The 19,342-nt window shown below is 58.0% G+C and overlaps 1 protein-coding gene across 5 annotated transcripts in view; it reads left to right on the top strand.

Moving 5' to 3' along the window:
* The window catches only part of ARNT2 (aryl hydrocarbon receptor nuclear translocator 2), a 141,515-nt gene that overhangs the window by 13,271 nt on the left and 108,902 nt on the right, over nucleotides 1-19,342 (top strand). The window contains exon 1 of one of the 5 annotated variants that reach the window (XM_046008753.1): nucleotides 14,387-14,594. The exons of 3 other annotated variants lie outside the window; for them this stretch is intronic. The gene's annotated coding sequence lies outside the window, so the exon portion shown is untranslated. Of the gene's footprint in view, nucleotides 1-14,386; nucleotides 14,595-16,038; nucleotides 16,184-19,342 lie in introns of those variants that run through there. One more of the 5 variants, XM_046008754.1, reaches the window with a different exon arrangement.

Below are 19,342 nucleotides of genomic sequence, written 5' to 3' on the forward strand. Positions count from 1 at the left end.
GTGTAACTGGCACAGGGTAACTGACGCACAGTGTAACTGACTCACAATGTTACTTTATCCCCAGTCGGGTGCACGCTCTGCTCAGGCTCCTTCTCTGCACAGCACTTGGCATCGCTGCGACCGCTTTATTTTATAACTGGACGTTCATTCCTCTTCATCCCCTTTGGTTCATGTCACCCCCCCAACCCCCGACCACCACTTTGTTCCGTGTATTTAAGAAATCTGGTTTTGTTGTTTTTGTTGTTTATTCATTTGTTTTATTTCTTGTATTCCACACGTGAGTGAGATCACGTGGCATTTGTCTATCTCCATGGGACGTACTCCGCTTTGCGTCCTGACCTCCAGGTCCGTCGTCGCGATGCCCTCGGCCTCCCACTCAGTGCTGGAATAATTCCTCAGAGGCCTGTTTTGGTCTTGTTCTGTCTTTTCTTTTCCTTCAGTGGCCTTCATGTTGTGGCCAAGGGCAAGTCAGTCATTTGGTGAAATATCCCTTCATTTCCTTTTGTTTGATGTTGCTGCAGGGTGGCATTGGCATGGTGCTTTTTAAAATTTTTTTATCAAGGAGCGCCTGGGTGGCTCAGTGGGTTGAGCCTCTGCTTTCGGCTCAGGTCATGATCTCAGGGTCCTGGGATCGAGCCCCACATCGGGCTCTCTGCTCAGTGGGGAGCCTGCTTCTCCCCTTCTCTCTGCCTGCCTTTCTGCGTACCTGTGATCTCTGTCTGTCAGATAAATAAATAAAATCTTTAAAAAATAAATAAATAAAATAAAAATTTTTTATCAAAAAATGCCACCAAAGTGACATTGTGTCACAAGACTACTTTTAGCAGTTGTCACTCCGAAGGGGGTCTCTGCGTGGATGAGTCAGGGTCCCGGGCAGACAAGGCTGAGGATGGGGATGAGCGGCTTCCAACATCCCTCCTGGCATGTTTGCTGAGCCTCGTCTCTGGGCTCTGCACACCGTTCACGGGTGGTTCCAGAGACTCCTCGGTGAGTATGGGTCCCAGGGGAGTTTTAAAAAACACTGGAAGGCCGATACTGTCCTAAACCAAATATCCACTTTATTTGACAAATAAAATAATTGTAATCTAACTATGTAAGAATGATCATGTCTCTAACACAGTCAACAGGGATTTGAAGTGTTTAATTACCAATTTTCCCGACATACAAATTGAAAAGCTTTTCAGGTAAGTTGCTCATGTGGAATGCCTGAAACGCACTGCAATTAGCAGCTAGATCTTCTGCAGATGGCAATTAGTGTGAGACTCGTCCTGTCCTCCGTTGTGGTGCACAGCCGGGCTTCGTGTGTGTTTGCATCTGCGTTAAGGAAGTTAATTTGCCCCTTCTATGTCCCACTTAAAACCAAGCTGGTATTTGACTGACTTTGTAAAGACCTCGTGACTTAAAAACCAGAATAATTTTGGGTGTAATTTGCCTAAAGAAACTGCTGCGTTTTCCAAACTCTGAGAATTCCTTCCTCATCCTTCTCTCTCTCTCTCTCTTCTTCTCCCTCCTCCTCTCTCTCCTCCCTTCTTTCACATGCCTCCCCCCCCCCGCCCTCCTCCTCTTGTCAGAGACCCAAGAGCCCGTCGGGGGGATGTTGGGACCACCCCAGTAGTTCCAGGTGTGTAAGAACCCAGTGCATGGGGGTGATGTGAGCGCAGTCTGCTTGGAGGCAGTGCAGAGGAGGGCCTCTATTTACCCATCTGTAAAATGGGACAGCTACTTTATGGCATGCCGTGGGGTCTGTTCCGTGTGCTCCAGGTTCGGAGGGGAGCAAGATACCCCCTTGTGCTGGAAGCAGGCTTGGGGTACCTGGCCCACAGTTGTTAGTGCCGCCGCTCCCAGACATGGGAAACGGGGCGCCCGGTGGTTTGTGGTGGGGACTGGAGGGTTGTATGTCACAGTGTTTGGGCGGTACCAGTTCTCACTGTTGCCATTCCTGTCGGTGCCGCGGTGGCGTGGAGTGTGACGGGGGTCTGAAGGGAAGCAGGAAGAACTTGGGGAGCCCATAAGCAGGTGTGCTTACCGGAGAAGGGGGCGCTTGTGAGGAGGCCCCATGGCCCGTGGCCCTCCCAGGCCGTCAGGGGGGCTCTCGTGTGCACACACCAGGACAGAACAGGACGGGGCCGGCCCGACTCTGGGCCTGGAACTCGGCCTTGCACATGGTGGCTCGGTGCCTCCTTCTCCTTCCAGCTGTTTAACTGGCCCCAAGACCATCGGGTTTGTGCGCTTTGTGGACAAGCGAGAAGTTAGGACTTGCCTTCGTCCGTTCAGCCGGCCTGTCACCTGTCTGCCCAGTGTCCATCACGGGGCGCAGATGCTGGGACACACTGTTAGAAAGGACGGCGAGGTCTGTGCCTTCGTGCACGTACGTCCGGTCTGCTGGAGGGCAGTGTCTGCCCGGGGTCATGGGGCGAAAGGTGCCGGTGCGGAGACGCTCCCTTGCCGCGGCGGGGCAGTTAGGCCTGTCCCCCACTAGGTGGCGCTGCCACACAGGACCTGCCCCGGCTGCGCTTGCTTCAGCATCGCCTCCGCTTACGCGATGCCCGTCTGGCCCGTCCCAGGCCCCCTGTCAGCAGGTGACCTTTGTGTGTTCCGACCAGCTGCCAGGCGCTGCAGGTGCTCCGGGCTCCTGGACCACCCTGCAGGCCACAGAGGCAGCGGCAGCCAAGCCCACCGCTCACTCACCCCTGTTTCGGGTCCATGGTCTCCGGGGGTCTGCCTGGTGGCCGGGACTCAGTAGCCCCATCTCCCAGCCGGCGGCTGCTGAAGCCGCTCTGAGGCCCGACACACCCTCTTTCCGCGGTCGTCACCCTGGCCCCCCCAGGCCGCTGCGGGAGGAAGGCGCTGGGCGAGCAAGTGGGCTGTCCTGGGAGGGGGAGGGGTGGCGTTAGGTGGCCCCGGGGCGGCCTGCGAGGGCGAGGGGAGAGCCGTGTCCGGTCCTGCCGCAGGCCCCATGTGCCCTCGGGCACCCCGCTTTTTCTCCTTGGGTTTTTTTCTCGTCTGGACAGTGAAGGGTTGGTCTGCGGGGTGGGGATTTCTGTCCTTCTCTGTTTCGGGTATCGATGGGCCCTTTCCACCTAGAGTCTCCGACTCTCTGAATACTTTAAAAAAAATAAATTCTTTCTCTTACTTCTCTCTTTCTAGAAATTGTTAGCTGGATGCAGACTTCTCAGAATGGTCCCCCGTCTCTTTCCCCACACCCCAACTCCTTGATCACTTTGGGGAGATGTAAATTTCTTTAGAATACAAAACGCCCGTTTCTTTTCCCAGAGAAAATGCCCCTCGGTCGGCCTCGGGAATCAGGCCGTCGTCGGTCGCTGTCGTCGACGGGGTGTCGGGAGGAAGGGAGAGACGGGGCGGCGGTCTGGTGTGTCACCGTCAACTGGAAAATGGTGACTTTTCAAAGAAGCGTTTGGGTTAATCTTTTCTTTTAAAAGAAGAGGATTCTCTGATTGAGTAGAACAACAGGGGCTCGACTGTACGACTGTATTTTCCTGTTCACAGCTTGAAAAAAGGGACTGAAAGGTTTGAAAGTTAAAGGATTGCCCGTGGTCTGTCAGGCCCACGTGCCGGCAAAGAAAGCCACGGTCATGATGTTAAAGTCAGCAAAAACAGAATTAATGTCTAAACATCGAACGGTACAAAGAAGGCCGTTTTTAGCCTATAATTTACTGATTTTGAACCTTAACACACGAACTGATGTTCTGTAGCTGATACGAATTTCTCATGATGCTTGAGCACAGGCCCCATCTTACTGCATTTCTTTTTCTCATCAAATTAAATCTGCCTCATCCTCCCGGCTTGGCTCTTCGAACCTCCCATCTCGTTTTTCCTGGGTGGGATGCACCTTTTCCCTGAGGTCATTTACCACCCTCTGGGCCTTCCCTGGCTCAGGGGCACTGGAAAGGGGCCTGAGATGTTGAGTCAGTCGTGAATCCTCGTAAGACGCTCATTCCCCGGGGGTGCTCAGGAGCCCCGTGGAGGCAGCCAGCCGGCCGGCTGTCGTTAAATCCAAGTGGGCTGTTGGGAAATTATAGCGTTGAAAAATAAACAAAATGAGGGGGTCAATCGATGGATTTATTAGCTACTAAACACAGATGAATGGAGAATTAATGAATTAGAAAGTGGAATGGGAGAAATTACAGAGCATTTAGCACAGAGACAGAGTGAGGACGCTCGGGTGCGTGGCCACAAGACAGACGGGAGGCCTCCTACTTTCGTGGGCACTGTGGAGCTCCGGCCAGAGATCGCAGCGCAGACAGGGCCACCAGTGGTCGGGTCATTTTCTGGAACTAATGAGTGGCCCTGAGCCTCAGAATCCGGAGCTATAGCGGGTTCTGAGCAAGGTAAATCAGAAGAAACGCAAACCTAAACTGAGTGTAATGAAAACAGACCGTAGCAAAGACAGAGAGGACCAAGGAAGCACAGGGACTCCACGTGACTCTGAATGGCTCCCAACAGGAGTGCCGTGCCGGAAGCCTGAGGTGCCCCTCCGTCCTCGGCTTGCTCAGGTGTGGTGGGCTTCTGTTCCCGCGGATCCTAAGTGGCCCTGTGCACGTGGAGTCCTGATGGGTGTGATTCTTTCCCACCTTCTTCAGTGATGGTGGGCATTCCTGTGGGATGACCTGTAGGGTCTTGGGCCCTATTTCAGGTCCCCAGGTGTATCCACAAGGTCCAAGTGAATTAAGTACTTCTCAGAACGGGACATTTAGGAGAAAAGAGAGTTCTGTGTATCCGTGCAGGGATACAGGAGAGGTGGACATGTGAGTGTGTGACGCCTGCCGTCTTCCTCCTGTGGCCAGGGGAGGAGGTGGTTGAGGTCTCTGCTGCTTCTTTACGTAGCCGTGGGTTGCTGGGGCAGCCTCGCCTCAGTCCAGCCGTCCCCGTACTTTCTACTTTGAGCGTAGCCCGAAGAGCGCAGTTGGCTTTAGGGCATCATCTTTGTAGGGTAGAAGGGAGCCCCAGCTGCCACCAGAATTCAGTCTCTCTTGACCTTCTGTCCATCCCGGCAAACCCCAGCTTCTCGATGGCGCCTGTCCCCAAAGCCACTCTGTGGGAGTGGACAGGGCTAAGGGAAGGGAAGGCGTAGTTGATACAAGGTTATGGTCATTAGTCACGTGACCGTTCTACTTTGGGATCCGTGAAGAGGAAAGAGTGTTCCAGGGCTCTAGACCAGGTTAAATTACCGTGTCGAGGGGCGCATGCTTTCTACACGGGAATCATCCCTTTCGACCCGGTCCCCTTGAGCAACAGTGTTAGTGAACCCAACTGCCATGGCAAAGTGCGGCGGACCAGATGGTTCTTCTGGCGCAGGCTCGTTTCCTCCGCTTGGAGTCTGGGACGTGCAGGACCGAGGTGCGGGCTGGTCTGGTTCCTGGGGGGAGACCCCCCTCTTGGCGTGTGCTGTGTCCGCACAGGTGGGGACCGAGGGACAGGCTCTCTGTTGTTGCCTCTTCTCGCAAGGACACTAATCCCAGCAGGAGGCCTCACTATCAAGCCCTCATCCAAACCTGGTCGCCTCGCGGAGACCCCGCCTCCACGTGCCATCGTGTCAGGGGTCAGGGTCTCGGCACACAAATTGCAGTGAGGTGTGGGGGGGGAACCATGCAGTTGACCCGTGCAAAATTAGTTTCGTGGCATGTTCCTGGTGCGAGCCACGTTTGGGCCACAGGTCATAAACCCGAGAGGAAAAGGTGAGAAGAAAGAGACATCAGGGAGGGCAGCCCGCGGGGGTGGCCGGTCAGGACCCAGCCAGGGGCCTCCTTCTGCTAAGACACAGACGCGTGTGCCTTTGTCCCTCAGCTGCGTGTCTTCTACGGCGTGTTTTAAAATTGTTTTCTGGTTCACAGCTCAAACTGACTCTGTATTGGACCATCCCTCTCAATTCTGAGCCTGAGGACGTGCTTGGTGTGGTACCCGACACAGAGTAGGCGCCCAGAATCCGTCCGGGAAGGCCGCGGGAGCGCTGAGCCTCCGACGGAAGGAAAGCGAGCTTCTGCCGACGGAGCGAGTGGGAGGCAGCTCGCCACCTGGTCTGGGGGAGAAACCGAGTCTGGCTTCTCTGTGGAGACGGGAGTTAACTGTGGGAGCTTGGCACCATACGCCAGGGAGCGGAGGGCACGGAGTCCGTCTTAGGAAGGTGTGAGCCGCTTGTCTTAGGAGTCCCCGTGGTGACACCGGCCTGCTGGCCACCCGGGGCTTGCTTGGTGCACTCTTGGACACACACGGAACTTACAAGGCCTTTTTTTTTTTTTTTTTTAACATTTAGGCCGTGTCATGGCTTGGAACGTTCTCTGCCAGTCCTCAGAACCCGCCTCCCTGACAGTTCCCTGTGTTCTTGACTCTGACCTCTGGGGATCATGGTCTGCGTGTCTCTTCCCTTCTTCCTGCCCATTGACCCCCGGCCCTGCCGCCCGCTGATCTCTCTGGGACTCCTCTTAGGGCCGTCCCCACCAGCCCGTCGTGAGCACGGTGGGTGAGGTCCTCGCGCGTGCTCTGTGCACCCGTGGGCCTAGTGCAGGGGCTTACACACCACCGCTGTTTGCACAGTAAAGCCGCACGTGTTGCTCATGGCGAGCGGCGTTCCCCGTGGGCCAGAGGGCGCCTCTCCCCAGCCCCGCACGAGGCAGGGCTGGGCACTCACGCACTTGTCCACGTCCACGCTGGACCCCAGCCGTGTCACCGCCAGCGCTCCTGTGCGTTCGACCTGCTGGCAGTGGCTGGGACATTATCTCATGAGGCATGAGGATGCTGCATGACTTGCCGACGGACGGAGCCAGAGTGTGACGCACCCGGTGTCCTGGGAGCACCGGGCAGGAGCCTGGAGCTTCTCCTGCGTCCCAGCCGCGGCCCCGTGTTCAGCCTGACACCGTATGGTGCAGGAATGACCTCATTGGCTGAAGTGTCCTTGTCCAATCCGTGTTAGTGCTGCGACTTGAGGAGGGCCGGGGTCCCAGGGAGGGGGAGCCTGCCGCGGCTCCGCGTCCCACCCCAGACACACGTGCACACGGCAGACAGGAGGGAGCTCCGGTCTCTTCCGGAAGAGACAGGCAGAGGACCCTGAGGACGCAGAGAGCTACTGTTGATCACAAGCCAACGTCCCTTTACAGACAAGCGCAGCTTTCTCTCCGTGTCCCCTCCCCGTGGCCGCGCCGGTCTCTGGAGCCGCCCAGCAGTAATGTTCCCACAAGAAACGACCTGAACCCTCGGGACTGATTTGTCACCTTCATGCCGGGAAGTGGGCCGGGACGACGGAGCGTTCACTTTCAGTCAGTGAGTGTCACTGGGGGATTCCGCCTCTCGGAGCACAGGCCCACGGTCTCGGCTTTCTGGGCAGAGAGCGGGGAAATGGGCTCGACCGGTGCGGGCATCAGAACCCGCGGGCGCGGCCGTGGTCCGACATTCATGACCAGCCTCTGCCCGCCCACAGTTCCTCTCCTCTCCTGGTCCCTCCGCCCGTGTGGTCACACCCACAAGCCGCCACCCTGAGAAGGTGGCCACAGGTGCCTCTTCCTTCCCCCCACCCCCAAGCCGTCATTACAGTCTGTCCTTCGCTTAGCACTTCGGGGCTGCTCCGCAAGACTAAAGCCACTGTCCCAGAGACACCCCCTACCCCAGGCCTTCTGCCTCGAAGGCACCACCGTACACAGCCTTCCCAGGCATGCTCTGCTGTGAGTGGGACCGGTCTGTGGCTTCCCCGCTCCCCAGGCCCAGCCGGCCTCTCCTGGTACCTGCCCCCGCCCCCAGGCCTGGCTGCCCACTCTCTTGAGGACTGCCAGTGTGAGGGAGCCCCGCGGGAGACTGCAAGCATCGACCCTGTGTCATGTGTCCGGTCCAGCCGGACTGTCCAGTCCATGGCAGAGCAGCCCAGAGTAAGCCCTTCCTCTCCTGGGAGGTCACTGGGTGTGTTCCCTCTCGGGACAGCCTTTGAGGACGACCGCAGCCGGGCCTCTGCCTCCGACAGTCCTGGCATGGCAGCCTCTTCAGATGGCCCGTGGGACGGACCGCAGCCCGGGGGAGGGTCCGGCTCTGGGCAGAGCCCGGCCGTGCTCTCCTGGGAGCCCAGCCTCCAAGAATGGTTTCTTCTCAGGGGTGAAAGTGCAGGGTGGGTTCCCCACAGCCCGGCTCCTGCAGGGCGCCAGCTGGGATGAAATATCTGTGCACCTGTGGCTCCACCGCGGCCGGCCGGCTGTGTGAGCTCAGCCCCCTGGGCTGCTTCTGGGGCCGGATGCCTGGGCTCCTTGGCGGAGGCCAGAGATTGTCAAATTAGGCCCGATCGGCCTCCTTTGGCCCGCTCCTTTTCTTCTGTGCCCCACAGACTGGGAAATAGTTTCACATTCTTTTTTTTTTTTTTTTTTAAAGATTTTATTTATTCATTTGACAGAGAGAGAGATCACAAGTAGGCAGAGAGGCAGGCAGAGAGAGAGGAGGAAGCAGGCTCCCTGCTGAGCAGAGAGCCCGATGCGGGGCTCGATCCCAGGACGCTGAGATCATGACCTGAGCCGAAGGCAGCGGCTTAATCCACTGAGCCACCCAGGCGCCCCTAGTTTCACATTCTTAAATGATCGGTGTCAGGGGGCACACAGGAACGGTCTCTCGTGATGTGGAAGTTACATGACATTCTAATTCCGACGTTCGTAAACTGGCGCCCAGTTGGGCACGCTGTGCACACGGCACCTGTGGTTGCTGGTGGACAAGAACCACATGAGTGAGTATTGGCCTCGGAGATCCTGTGGCCTCCGAAGCCTGAGGCAGCCACTCCCTGACCCTCACAGGAAGCACGCCGGCCCCCGCACAGATGCTCCAGGCCGAGGGGACCCGCTGCTGGGGCCAGAGCCTCTGGACACTGAATGACCATCCCCTGAGCTCTGAGAGCCCTGGTCGTCCGCAGCCAGGGGCTGAGTCTCATGGTCCCTGAGGGCCTCTGCAGCTCGGGCTTCCCAGGGGTGCGGGGAGCCCCGGCAGTCTCTCTTCCAGGAACCCCCCCCACTGCCGTCTTGGAGACCTGGGCCGCAGGCAGAGGTCGGACCACTGAGGACAAAGCCCAGTTGGTCTGTAGCACTGAAGAGCACAAGAACAGAAAAGCGATTCCAGAGCCTTCTGTGCCTGCAAGCAGTTTTACTATCGTGTGTATTTCACAGTTAGAGAGTAATTCGCTGCTTAAAATTGAACGTAAAAATCTCTTTGTCAGATGACGCATGAATGCATTCATCAAGGTACACATTCAGTAAGAAAATTTCCGAGAGGACGTTGTATCTGTGGAAAGATACGTGATTTCCTTAATTGGTTTGTTGTGCAAACGGGGTGTGTTCATATTTATTTTTCCCCCTATTCAAGGAAGGCATTTTTACAGAAAGAATTGCATTTCAGGACCGGGGAGGGTCATCTGGTTTTGTTAGGGTTCTCCGGGTCCCCCTCCCCCGGGGGCGCTGTAGCTGGGCATCCGTGGGAGGCCGAGGAACAAAGCTGCCGTTCCGGGTGCCCCTGACCACACCGGCGCTGCTGTGCTGTGGGCAGCCGGGTGTGTGCCCCTGCACCGCCGGAGCCTGAGGCTGAGTCGAGAGGGACAAACCCAGGGCGAGGGACGTCGGAGAGAGAGCTGGGCTGACGGTGTGTCCGTTCCTGGGTGCCTGTGTCTGTCTGGGAGAGGCCGAGTGTTGGTGGGCATCAGGGACTCCAGGGGCAGCTCAGGGGCGGGGGTAGGGGGAGCAGAAGGGAGGGATGGAGGGAGGGATCTGGGGAAAACCTGAGGCAGGAGGGCAGGGGGCAGAGCCCGTAGGGACACAGGTGGGATCTTGGAGGGAGGGACAGGGATGGGGAGGAGATGGCAGGAGTAGGCTAGGAGTTAGGGGGTGAAGCCAGGAGCTGGGGTGAAGAAAGGTAAAACGTCTCAGCCTCGGGAAGGTGTTTCATGAGTTTTCCGTGAGTCTTGAGCGCAAGGTGTGTGTGGGGGGGGGGTTGGGGGGGTCAGGTGGAAGGTGGGAGTCCAAGACACCTCCTCCTCTGTTCTTCCCAAGGCCTGGCCCTGTAAGCACGTGGTCTGGTGTGACCCCACGTGTCCCCATGTTCGTGGCAAGGTGCCATCTCCTGAGGGTTTGAGTGGACGGCGCGGCAGGTCTTGGTGGCTGGGCGGTGTGGGGAGTCTGGGTAGGCGTGGTTTTCCCGGGTCACCCGATTCCCCCCAGATTATTAACCACGGAGTGTCCTGGCTCATGGTTTTGGCGGGTCGTGGCCCCGGAGACATGGCCCCCTTCGTCGTGGCTGGCCGGCATCCTGCGAGGAACCTGCTGTCTCGTTTACAGTTTGTGCCACGCTCCTCCCGAGCTGCCCCTGTTTGGGTGACCGTTGACAAGGCCACAGCGTCTGGGAGACGAGTCTGACCAACTTCACTGGCTCCTGGTGGCACAGCTCAGCATGGACCCCCAGCGCACGGGGTCCTCTGTGCTCACTGTGGCCCCGGTCTGCGTTGGCAGGACTTCTCCATCGCGGTGGGCTCCATGTTTCCTCTCTGTGTGTGAGGGTCTGGCCCCGTACCTGGGTCCCGGGGGATGGCGGTTACCGCGGACACGTACGGGTAGAGACCAGGGGAAAGCTGCTGGGTCGTCAGCTGGCCCCTCTCTGTGGAGAGGACAGAGCCTCCCATCCCTGTCACTCCTGGCGCCAAGGAGCTGAGGAAAGGTGCAGAGTCGCTCCCTGGAGGGACGTGCGTGTTCCTGTGGTCACTGTGACCCTTTGTCCCTGCCTGTGAGCTGGCAGCATGCCCCGCCTCAAGGAACTGATTCCCTGTGTCTGCTGGGGCATCACCTTTGTTTCTCACGTCGTGTTTGTCCCCTTTCCTCTTGTGTGGCCTCCCCTCCCCATCCCGAACTTCCCTGAGGAGCTCATGCTCCCGCTCTAGTCAGGGACTCATACATGTTCACGGCTGAGAGCCACTGCCTTACTGTGAAAGCTCAGGAGCGTGCGGGGACGCCTCCTCTGGGGGTGAGCCCCTGCCCTGCCCTCCCCCATCCCTCTCCTGCCCTCCCCTGCCCTCCCATCCCCTCCCCTGCCCTCTCCCATCCCTCTTCTGTCCTTTCCCATCCTTTCCCTGCCCTCCCCTCCCTTCCCTTTCCCTCTCTCATCCCTCCTCTGCTCTGCCCTTCCCTTCCTCTCCCTTGCCCTCTCCCACCTATCCCCACCCCTGCCCTCTTACATCCCTCTTCTCCACTGCCCTGCTTTCTTCTCCCCTGCCCCCTCCCCCCTTTCCCCTATCCTCTCCCCAGCCCTGGCCTCTCCTACCTCTCCCCTCCCCTACTCTGCCGTCTCCTCCCCGTCCCTCCCCTCCTCATCCCTTCTCTGGGATGGGCTGCAGGAGGCCCAGAATTCACAGATTTCACCGGGGGGTTCTGTTCCACCCCTCAGCTCTGTGTTCAGAGCCCCTGGACAGCCGCCACGGAGCCCAGAGTCCCGGGTTTGCTCATTTACTTTCGGTGACCTCCCCTGCACTGTACCCAACTGTAGGAGTAACATAGTCTGAGTTTTCACAACTCAGAGATGGTAGAAACTGCCAAGTGGGAGATGAAAGTCCGGCGTGGCTGTTAGCCGTGCTCTCTCTTTGGTGGACGTGCTCGAGGACCCGCGCACACAGGGGCTCTGCACGCCTGCATGCCGCGGGTACGTGGAGGTCAGTGAGGTGCTCTGGGTGCGGAACGGCTGTTTGCTCGGCTGTAGCTAAGGACCGTCAGGACTGGATCCCTGAAGATCTGGCATTTTCACAAAACAGGTGTCGTTGCTGTTTTGTTACTGTTTCCTGGCCACCACATTTCAGAAGTCTGACATCAGCTCAGACGCCGTCTGTCCAGCTCCGTCCCCATCTGTCCAGCTCCGTCCACGGCCAGGCTGCCCCGTGCTCCCGGCGCGGCGTCCCATCCATCGGACGAAAGCCACGTCCGTTCACAGTGGAGTCTGGTGGCGGGACGCCGTGTTGGCGGTTCTCTGTGTTTCCCTCACGTCTCCGTTCCCTCCCCTTCCTTAGTCACTTTGTTTTCTTTGCTGTGTTCGGATCGATGGTGGGTTCCTGTAGACCGACTTGGGGTGCCTGGTTCCGAAGGCTCCCCCCGTGTCCTCTTGGGGTAGCAAAGTTGAAAAGTTGGTCGTCAGGTCCTCCTTACAGAGACATGAAAGCTTCCAGGTAGAACTTCTTCTTGAAAGGCACGCAACCTAAACAGAAATCTAAAAAAAAACAAAACAACAACAACAACAAAACTGTTTTAATGGTAACAGTCGTTTATGATCACAAGGGCCAGAACAGCAAACAATTCCACAGGGACACGTGCTCGTTACAACACGCCGTGACAATCCCTCTCCTTCTGCATCTCCATTTCTGGTTCGGTGCAGCTGTTGGCTCTGGGAGGGGGCGACGGTCATCGACGGGTAGCCGGCACGTGCCCTCCCTCAGTATTTCTGCTGTGTCCCCCTGTCCTTTGCATTTAAGTATTTGACGGTTCTTAATAATTGGTCTTGCACAGTCACCGCTCGGCCATGGATGACCACACGTCTCACTCCCGCAGAAGCGCGTCTGTGAACCCCCTGGCTGGGGGAGTGGGGACGGGTCCCGCGCACGCCGTCTGCGGGTTAGTTCGTCAGGGGCGCGCTGATGGTCGGTCGCAAGCGTTCGGGCTTGCAGGGTGAGCGCACGCCGCGTGCCTTGTTCGGAGCACTGAGAGGTGACTGCGGGCGCAGGCGTGACGGTGACCGGTGTGGTCAGTGGTCCCGGCTCGCGCGCCAGGGCAGGGGTGCTGGAGACCGTCCTGCGGGGGGTTCCACGGGCTGTCCTTTCCAAGGCCCAGGTGCTGGCGCGGAAGGCCGGGCCGGAGAGAAGGTTGTAGGCAGGAGCTCCGGCGGACCCCGGCCGACGGCTGTCCGCGTGCGAGATTTTGCGCCGTGAGCGTTTTCCTGCAGCGTTAGTCCCTGCCGTCGAGACGGTCAGCAGCGGAGTGGTTCTTCCCAGGGTGGCCTTCCGTCCTGCGTCGGCTCCTCGCTGTACGCCGGACGTTTTAGCGGATTTGGTTTCTGCGCGACTCTCCACCGTATCCGGACGGCCGACGCCATGCCCCTCACGGCCCCAGCTGCCACATGGAGGCCCTTGCGGGGGTCACACGCGGCCCTGTCCCTTTCGCTGTCGTCCCTCCTGCTCAGGGCTCCTCCGGAAGACGAGCATGGTCTGGTCTGCGGGCTTTCCTCCACACCGTGTCTGAACTCTCCCCCAGCCCCTGGTCTTTCTAGTGCTTTCCAGTCTGCGAGTCAGAGCCCCCTGCAGACTCCCACCTGCAGCCCAGGCCTGGCCCTTTCTCCTGGGGCGTCAGCCCTGCTGTGCCACTCTCCGGGCCTGAAGACTCAGGCCCCGTGGGTCACCACAGGGTCTCAGCCAGGGCCCCCAGGAAGCCCTCCTTCGGGGCACACCCCAAGCCTTCCCCACGGGTGCTCTGGCCCATCTGCGCGTGGCTGCAGAGACCCCCTGTCCTGGGATGGGCTCTGGCCACCGGCTTAGCCTCCAGCCCGGGACAGGTGGGGTTGCGGGTCCCATCACGGAGGGCAGGCAGGGGTTGAGTTTGCTCTGTGTCTTGCTCCAGGGTCATGATCCCAACAGTGACCTCCTTCCTCTCTTCCTCCTAGCATGACCACTTCCCTGTCCTCTAGCTGAGTCTGTGTTTTCCACCCCCAGGGCAGGGGCGCTGGAACTTCAGGCTGCAGGGTGGCCGGGGACTCTAGTGGCAGTACGGGTGCGGACCCCTGAGTGGGCTCTGGCGCAGCGCCACGTTCTAGTGGGCATGACGCTCGCCTCGGGCAGCCTGGGTAGCAGGGCTGTGCCTCCGCGGCCTTGTTAGCTGAGGCGGGGGCTGCCTTGGAACTGGTTCCAGTTGTCTAATGCTAAACCCTGCCTGCCGGCTGGGAGCGGCTCAGACACAGCCAGATGCCCGGTGTCCAAGCTAAAGGCACCAGCGGGTAGAGGCAGGGCCTGGCCTCTTCCTCCTCCCTGCTGCAGAGACCCAGGGCCTGCCTGTTGGACGGGTTGCCTTGTGGATGACATGGGCAGGTTGAAATATAGCAAGGACCCAGGTTCACAGTCACCCGGCTCTCAGGCTCATGATCTTCTGTACATCGTGCTATAAAAATCCCACCCCACGGAGGGCCTTGGGGAATCGTGCCCCGCCTTCCTTTTAAAAGCAGGAGGGACCCTCCCTGGCTCTCCTTTCAGGAGGACTCCCTTCTAATCTCCCCCCTCCCCCGAGATGTGTTCATAATAATGTAGACAATTCAAACGTGTATTGTGGTTGCACAAGAAATCCAAGTCCCCGGTTTTTCAGAACCTAAGCAGTTAATGTTAGAAATTTTGCTGCAAATAAATTGATCAGTATGCAAGACAGTCGTCACGGCTGAATCATGGTCCACAGTTAAGGTAAACAGATCTCTGTGACATTTTCTGAGCGGAATACAAATGCAGCTCGTTTCCTCCCAGAGGTCCCTAACATTTCTTCTGCGCGGAAAACAGATTCTCCCAAGAAGGTGCTGGTCACAAGCAAGAGAGATCTTTGTTTAATCCCTCGGAAAAGGTAGGGCTGTAATGTGTGCGGTGCTTTCTGGGGGAAGAAAGATTCCGAGAGAGATGGCTGTTGGGGGGAGCGTTTTTCTCCGCTGAGCTGCCCCCCTCACCCCCCACCCACGGAGAGACCCTTTTGGCTTTTTGTCTGTTGGAATTGTCATTAAAACATCATGTTGTATTGTGAAAGTTTGCATGGAATTGATTGTTTTTCCCCAATGTGAAGATCGAGGGGTGTTTTTCGTTCTGAGATGCCCATGCGATAATCGGGGGACGAAATGTCTGTCTCTCCCTCGTGTTCCTCTATCTGGAATGCTCTCCGTTCCCTTTTCCCCATGTTTTCGCCGCCTGTTCTGTGTCGGAGGAATCCTGCACAATATGTCTGCATCTGAGATGCGAGATGGTCTGGGGAGGGATGCTCCTTCGTCAGCCAGCTCTGGGCTCTGTGTCATGGCGAAGCTTTCAAACCCTCGGCTTGCACTGATGTTAAAATGAGCCGGAAACCTCCCTCCAGCTTTGCATGGGGCGCGTGGTCCTGTTGCCCGTGTGTGGCACGGGGGACCGTGCTTCCTGGGGGGGCAGGGGGCCGTCTGCGCTTGGAGGCAGACGGCTGAGGAGAGAGGTGTTCTGACTGCTTGTGCACTTGCTGTTGGCTCTAACCCGGGACCCTGTGCCGAGGTCTGTAGCTAAGGGCTGTGTGTGAGGCCGGGGAATAATTCTAGATCTCATGGGAGTCGGAGCAAGGTCCAGGGACGGGGCATGGACTGGGGGCACGCCCCTCAAGGGCGGGACTGGGGGTCTGCCCAGAAAATCCGCAGCAATTGAAGGAATCCATTTAGGAAAAGGGCACATTTTATGTCCTGTTTCATTGCTTCCTGGGCGTTTTCTTTGCCAGGAAGGTACAACTCTGGCTTCCTCCAGGAAGCCTTCTCGGATCCTCCCAGTCATTCCCACAACGCCAGTGGCTTAGCCCAGCACGCAGCTCTCACCAGGAAATTGCCCGACTGTGTGTCTCCACCGGAGGCGGGGAGGGGGGTCTCTGTTCCTCTCGAGTACCTGGCTTCTGCCACAGCTGCCGGCTCAGAGCTTTCCAGTGCCGTTTGCCACGGAAACAGGGTCCCATTTCTTACAGCTACCTCTGCAAAAGGAAGCGGGTCCCAACGAGCCCTGGTTGTTAGCGGGAGAACAGGTGGAGAAACAGAGTCATGCACGGGGAAGCTGGAGCTCGGGCCGCCCCGCGTTGGCGCACGACCCTCCGAGTCGACGGACGGAGGGAGGTGTGAAGGCGCGTGCCTGGCCCTGGCCGCAGAGGCCGCGCGGGGCAGGCGTGTGGCACGGCGGACGTGAACACTGCTACCATATCGTTCTTCCTCCTCCGGGAATTTTTTGCCCCATCTGGTCTCGGTGTGGGAGGATCACGTGATCCGGCTCGTTCGAATCTTCCCTTTCCGGGAGCTGACGGTGACATAGGGAGTGTTCTGAGGCATTGACATCATCGCTCTCCTCCGGGATGCCCTCTTTGCGATTCCGTCGCTCTGGCCCTGCCATCTTCTACCTGGACGGCTGCGACCTTCCTGGCTTCGCAGCAGAAGTACAGGGATGGTAAGGGTAAACCACGGGGGCACCAGACCCTGACTGGGTGGGGAGGGACTGGCCGGGGACAGGCTTCCCCGGGAAGGTCATGTTGGAGCCGAACTGAACGACTGTTGGGAGTTAGCTCAGTGAAGAAGGAAGGAGAGCTTTCCTCCCCCGGGGTAGCAGGTGCAAAGGCCCTGAGGTGGGTGGGCATGTGGTGTGTTCCAGAAGCTGACGGAGCAGAGCAGCCGGAGCCCAGGAGGTGTGCTGGAGGGGTGGGCGGCAGCCTGGCCACATGGGGATGGGCCGATGGTGGCAGGGAGGGCCACGTGCGTTCCAAGAGCAAAGAGAAGCCGCTGGAGGATAGAAGCAAAGGCTGGTCTCGGCAGCTCTGGCTTCCACGAGGACGGATGAGGGAGAGTAGATGCGGGAGGCCCAGGGAGGAGGTCCTGAGCGGGGTCGGCAGTAGAAGCCAGAGGTGGAGAGACCTTGTGGGTAACGGCAGGATCTGCCGGCTGCGTGTGGGACCAGGGCCGCTCCTGGATGAGACAAGGTGCCCTGGGGAGAAGAGAGGTGGGGAGATGTGGAGGGGCCCAGAGGAGGCCGAGAATGTGAGGCCTGGGTGGGAGGGGGAGATGCGGCCCCTGCAGGCTGAGGACAGAGGTGGGCGGGTGGGGGATCACCCCCAGAGAGGGTCTGGCAGGGAAGGGGCCCTGGGACGGGCAGCTCTCTAGCAGGGTGATGGGGACAGAGGTCTGACTGTGGAGGTCTCCGGGTGAGACACAGGGGGAGCGGGCGTCTTCTCCACACGACCGACTTCATTTGTACCTTTGAGAACCTGTTTCCCACCTCGATTTAAATGTCGCTGCGGACGTTCTGAAAGGAGGAGGTGCTCTTGGTTCCGCGCTGCGCTAGACGACTCTCCTTTTTCCGTGTGGTTCGTCCTCACCGGCGTGGGGAGGTCAGGGTGAGGACCATGGCCCTGCCTCCCCTGCGGTGTCTGCTGGGGTGCCCCGGGAAACTGGGGTCTGGGACTTCTGAGCCCCACGGCTACACCTGCTCGCGGAGGCGCTCCGTGGGCTGTGTCCGTGGCAGGCTTGGGACGGGGCTCACGTGTGCGTCTCTGTGTGAAGCCCTGTGGGGCCCTGGGCAGGGGAGAGGTCGGGGGCGGGCACGTTCAGGGTCTGTCTGCAGAACCCCCTCCCTGCTCCCTGCAGTGGCACCTGAGCCCCTGGGGGTTTAGAGGCCCCATGCTGTGCAGGGTGGTGGTGCGAGGGGTGGCCCAGAGCAGAGCCTCGTCCGTGCTCCCTCTTCTCATGGCTTCTTGCAGCGGCCTCCCAGGACCGTGTCACGAGCGGGGCTGCTGAGCATTCAGAAAGGCCTCTCCTAGCGCCGTACCCCCGTTGGTGGCCCAGCACGTAACAATGAAATCACAGAAGCAACTTAGTTCCTTACAGTAAGACAACGATGGCAGGTTTAGTCAGCATCTCTGTGTGCGTGTGTGCGTGTGTGTGTGTTGACTTAGGCCACATTTTTTTTTTGAGATTTTATTTATTTATTTGACAGAGAGAGATCACAAGTAGACAGAGAGGCAGGCAGAGAGAGAGAGAGAGGGAAGCAGGCTCCCCGCTTAGCGGAGAGCCCGACGCGGGACTTGATCCCAGCACCCTGAGATCACGACCCGAGCCGAAGGCAGCGGCCCAACCCACTGAGCCACCCAGGCGCCCCACTTAGGCCACATTTAAATGAGCTTATACTTCGTGCCCAGCATCACTCTGGGGCTCTACGGATATGAGCTTCTTTCATCTTCCAAACAACTTCCTGAGGTCCTTCCCGTTAGGAGGCCCCTTCTGTAGTTAGTAGACGGAGGCAAGACAGGTTATGTGCTCAAGGTTCTGTAAACACACGCACACAGTGTCTTCTTTAACAGCCTTCTCTTGGGGGAAAACAAAAGAGCAGAGTGGAAATTACTTCTGCCGGGTGTCTCACATCAGTGACCTTCCTTAATCCCCCAAACAAGGGTATGAGAACGTAGCAGGGTTCCTGACGTCACAGATGGGGACTCTGCAGCGTGGGGAGGATAAGTCGCTTGCCCACGACCCCAGGGCTAGATGGAGTGACCCCAAAACATGAAGGTTTCCTGCACGACTTCCTCTTTGGGCTTCTGACCTCAGGATGTCCCTTGTCGCCCCGGCAGAGGGCAGGCTGCTTGCCCAGGCTCTGTCCAAGCACCCCGAGTGGCGAGGGCCCTACGGTGGCTGGCCGGGTACACGAGAACCCGCTTGGCCCCTCGCCGGCCTGGTGGCCAGACACAGCCCCTGCCTCTCTCCCCCCACATCCCTCATATGTAAAATGGGTCTCCTGTCTTTTACGGGGGAACACCAATGCCCGTGAAGAGCTCGAAACATGGTTGGCACCCAACATAAACCTTGTTTTTATGCAAACATATTTTAATTATTTGCATATAAAACTTTTATTGTTATCTGTAAGCCCATCCATTCTGCTGTCGGCCGGTCCTGTTGGTGAAAAGGGTTTCCCCTTTCTTAGTCTTGTTCGTTCCTCGCTTCTCACTCTCCAGCTGTCTGTGCTTTTCACCATGTTTTCTACCAGAAATCCTCGGAAGATGTTTGTTATTCTCGCCGTGGTCATTAAATTAACACAGCATTAGACTCACATTAAAGTAACACATGTTCATTGCAAAAAAAAAAAAAAAAAAACCTATATGCAAAAACGGAAAGAGTTTTTAGGAGAACATAAAACCCTGCTCGGACAGGTGTTATATGTCTGTTTGGCATAGCTTTGTACCCCTGGCACCAGACAAAATACCCAGTGAATTTCATGGGTGCTCAATAAATACTCATTTTGTAAATCAAAAAAAAAAAAAAAAAAAAAAAAAAACCCTGCTCGGATTCCCACCCCGGAAAGGGCCACGATAACACGCTGCTGTCCCTGCACTTGTCTTCCGGTCCCGTCCCGGGCAGGTAGCCTCACAGGCCACGCTGGGACGTGCTCGGGTCTCAGTCCACGCTGCCAGCGCCACCCTCGGAAAGGCAGAGTCACGTGCACCCCGCAGGGGCAGGGGAGGCCGGCGGGCGTCCGGGATCATTTCCCCTCTGCCTGTGCAGCGCTCAGGTTCCACGTTCCTTCATTTTGGGGGTGAACTTGGAGCAAATCTACAGTGTGCTT

This window comes from Meles meles, chromosome 6, assembly GCF_922984935.1.
Source record: "Meles meles chromosome 6, mMelMel3.1 paternal haplotype, whole genome shotgun sequence".
Taxonomy (NCBI): Eukaryota; Metazoa; Chordata; class Mammalia; order Carnivora; family Mustelidae; genus Meles; species Meles meles.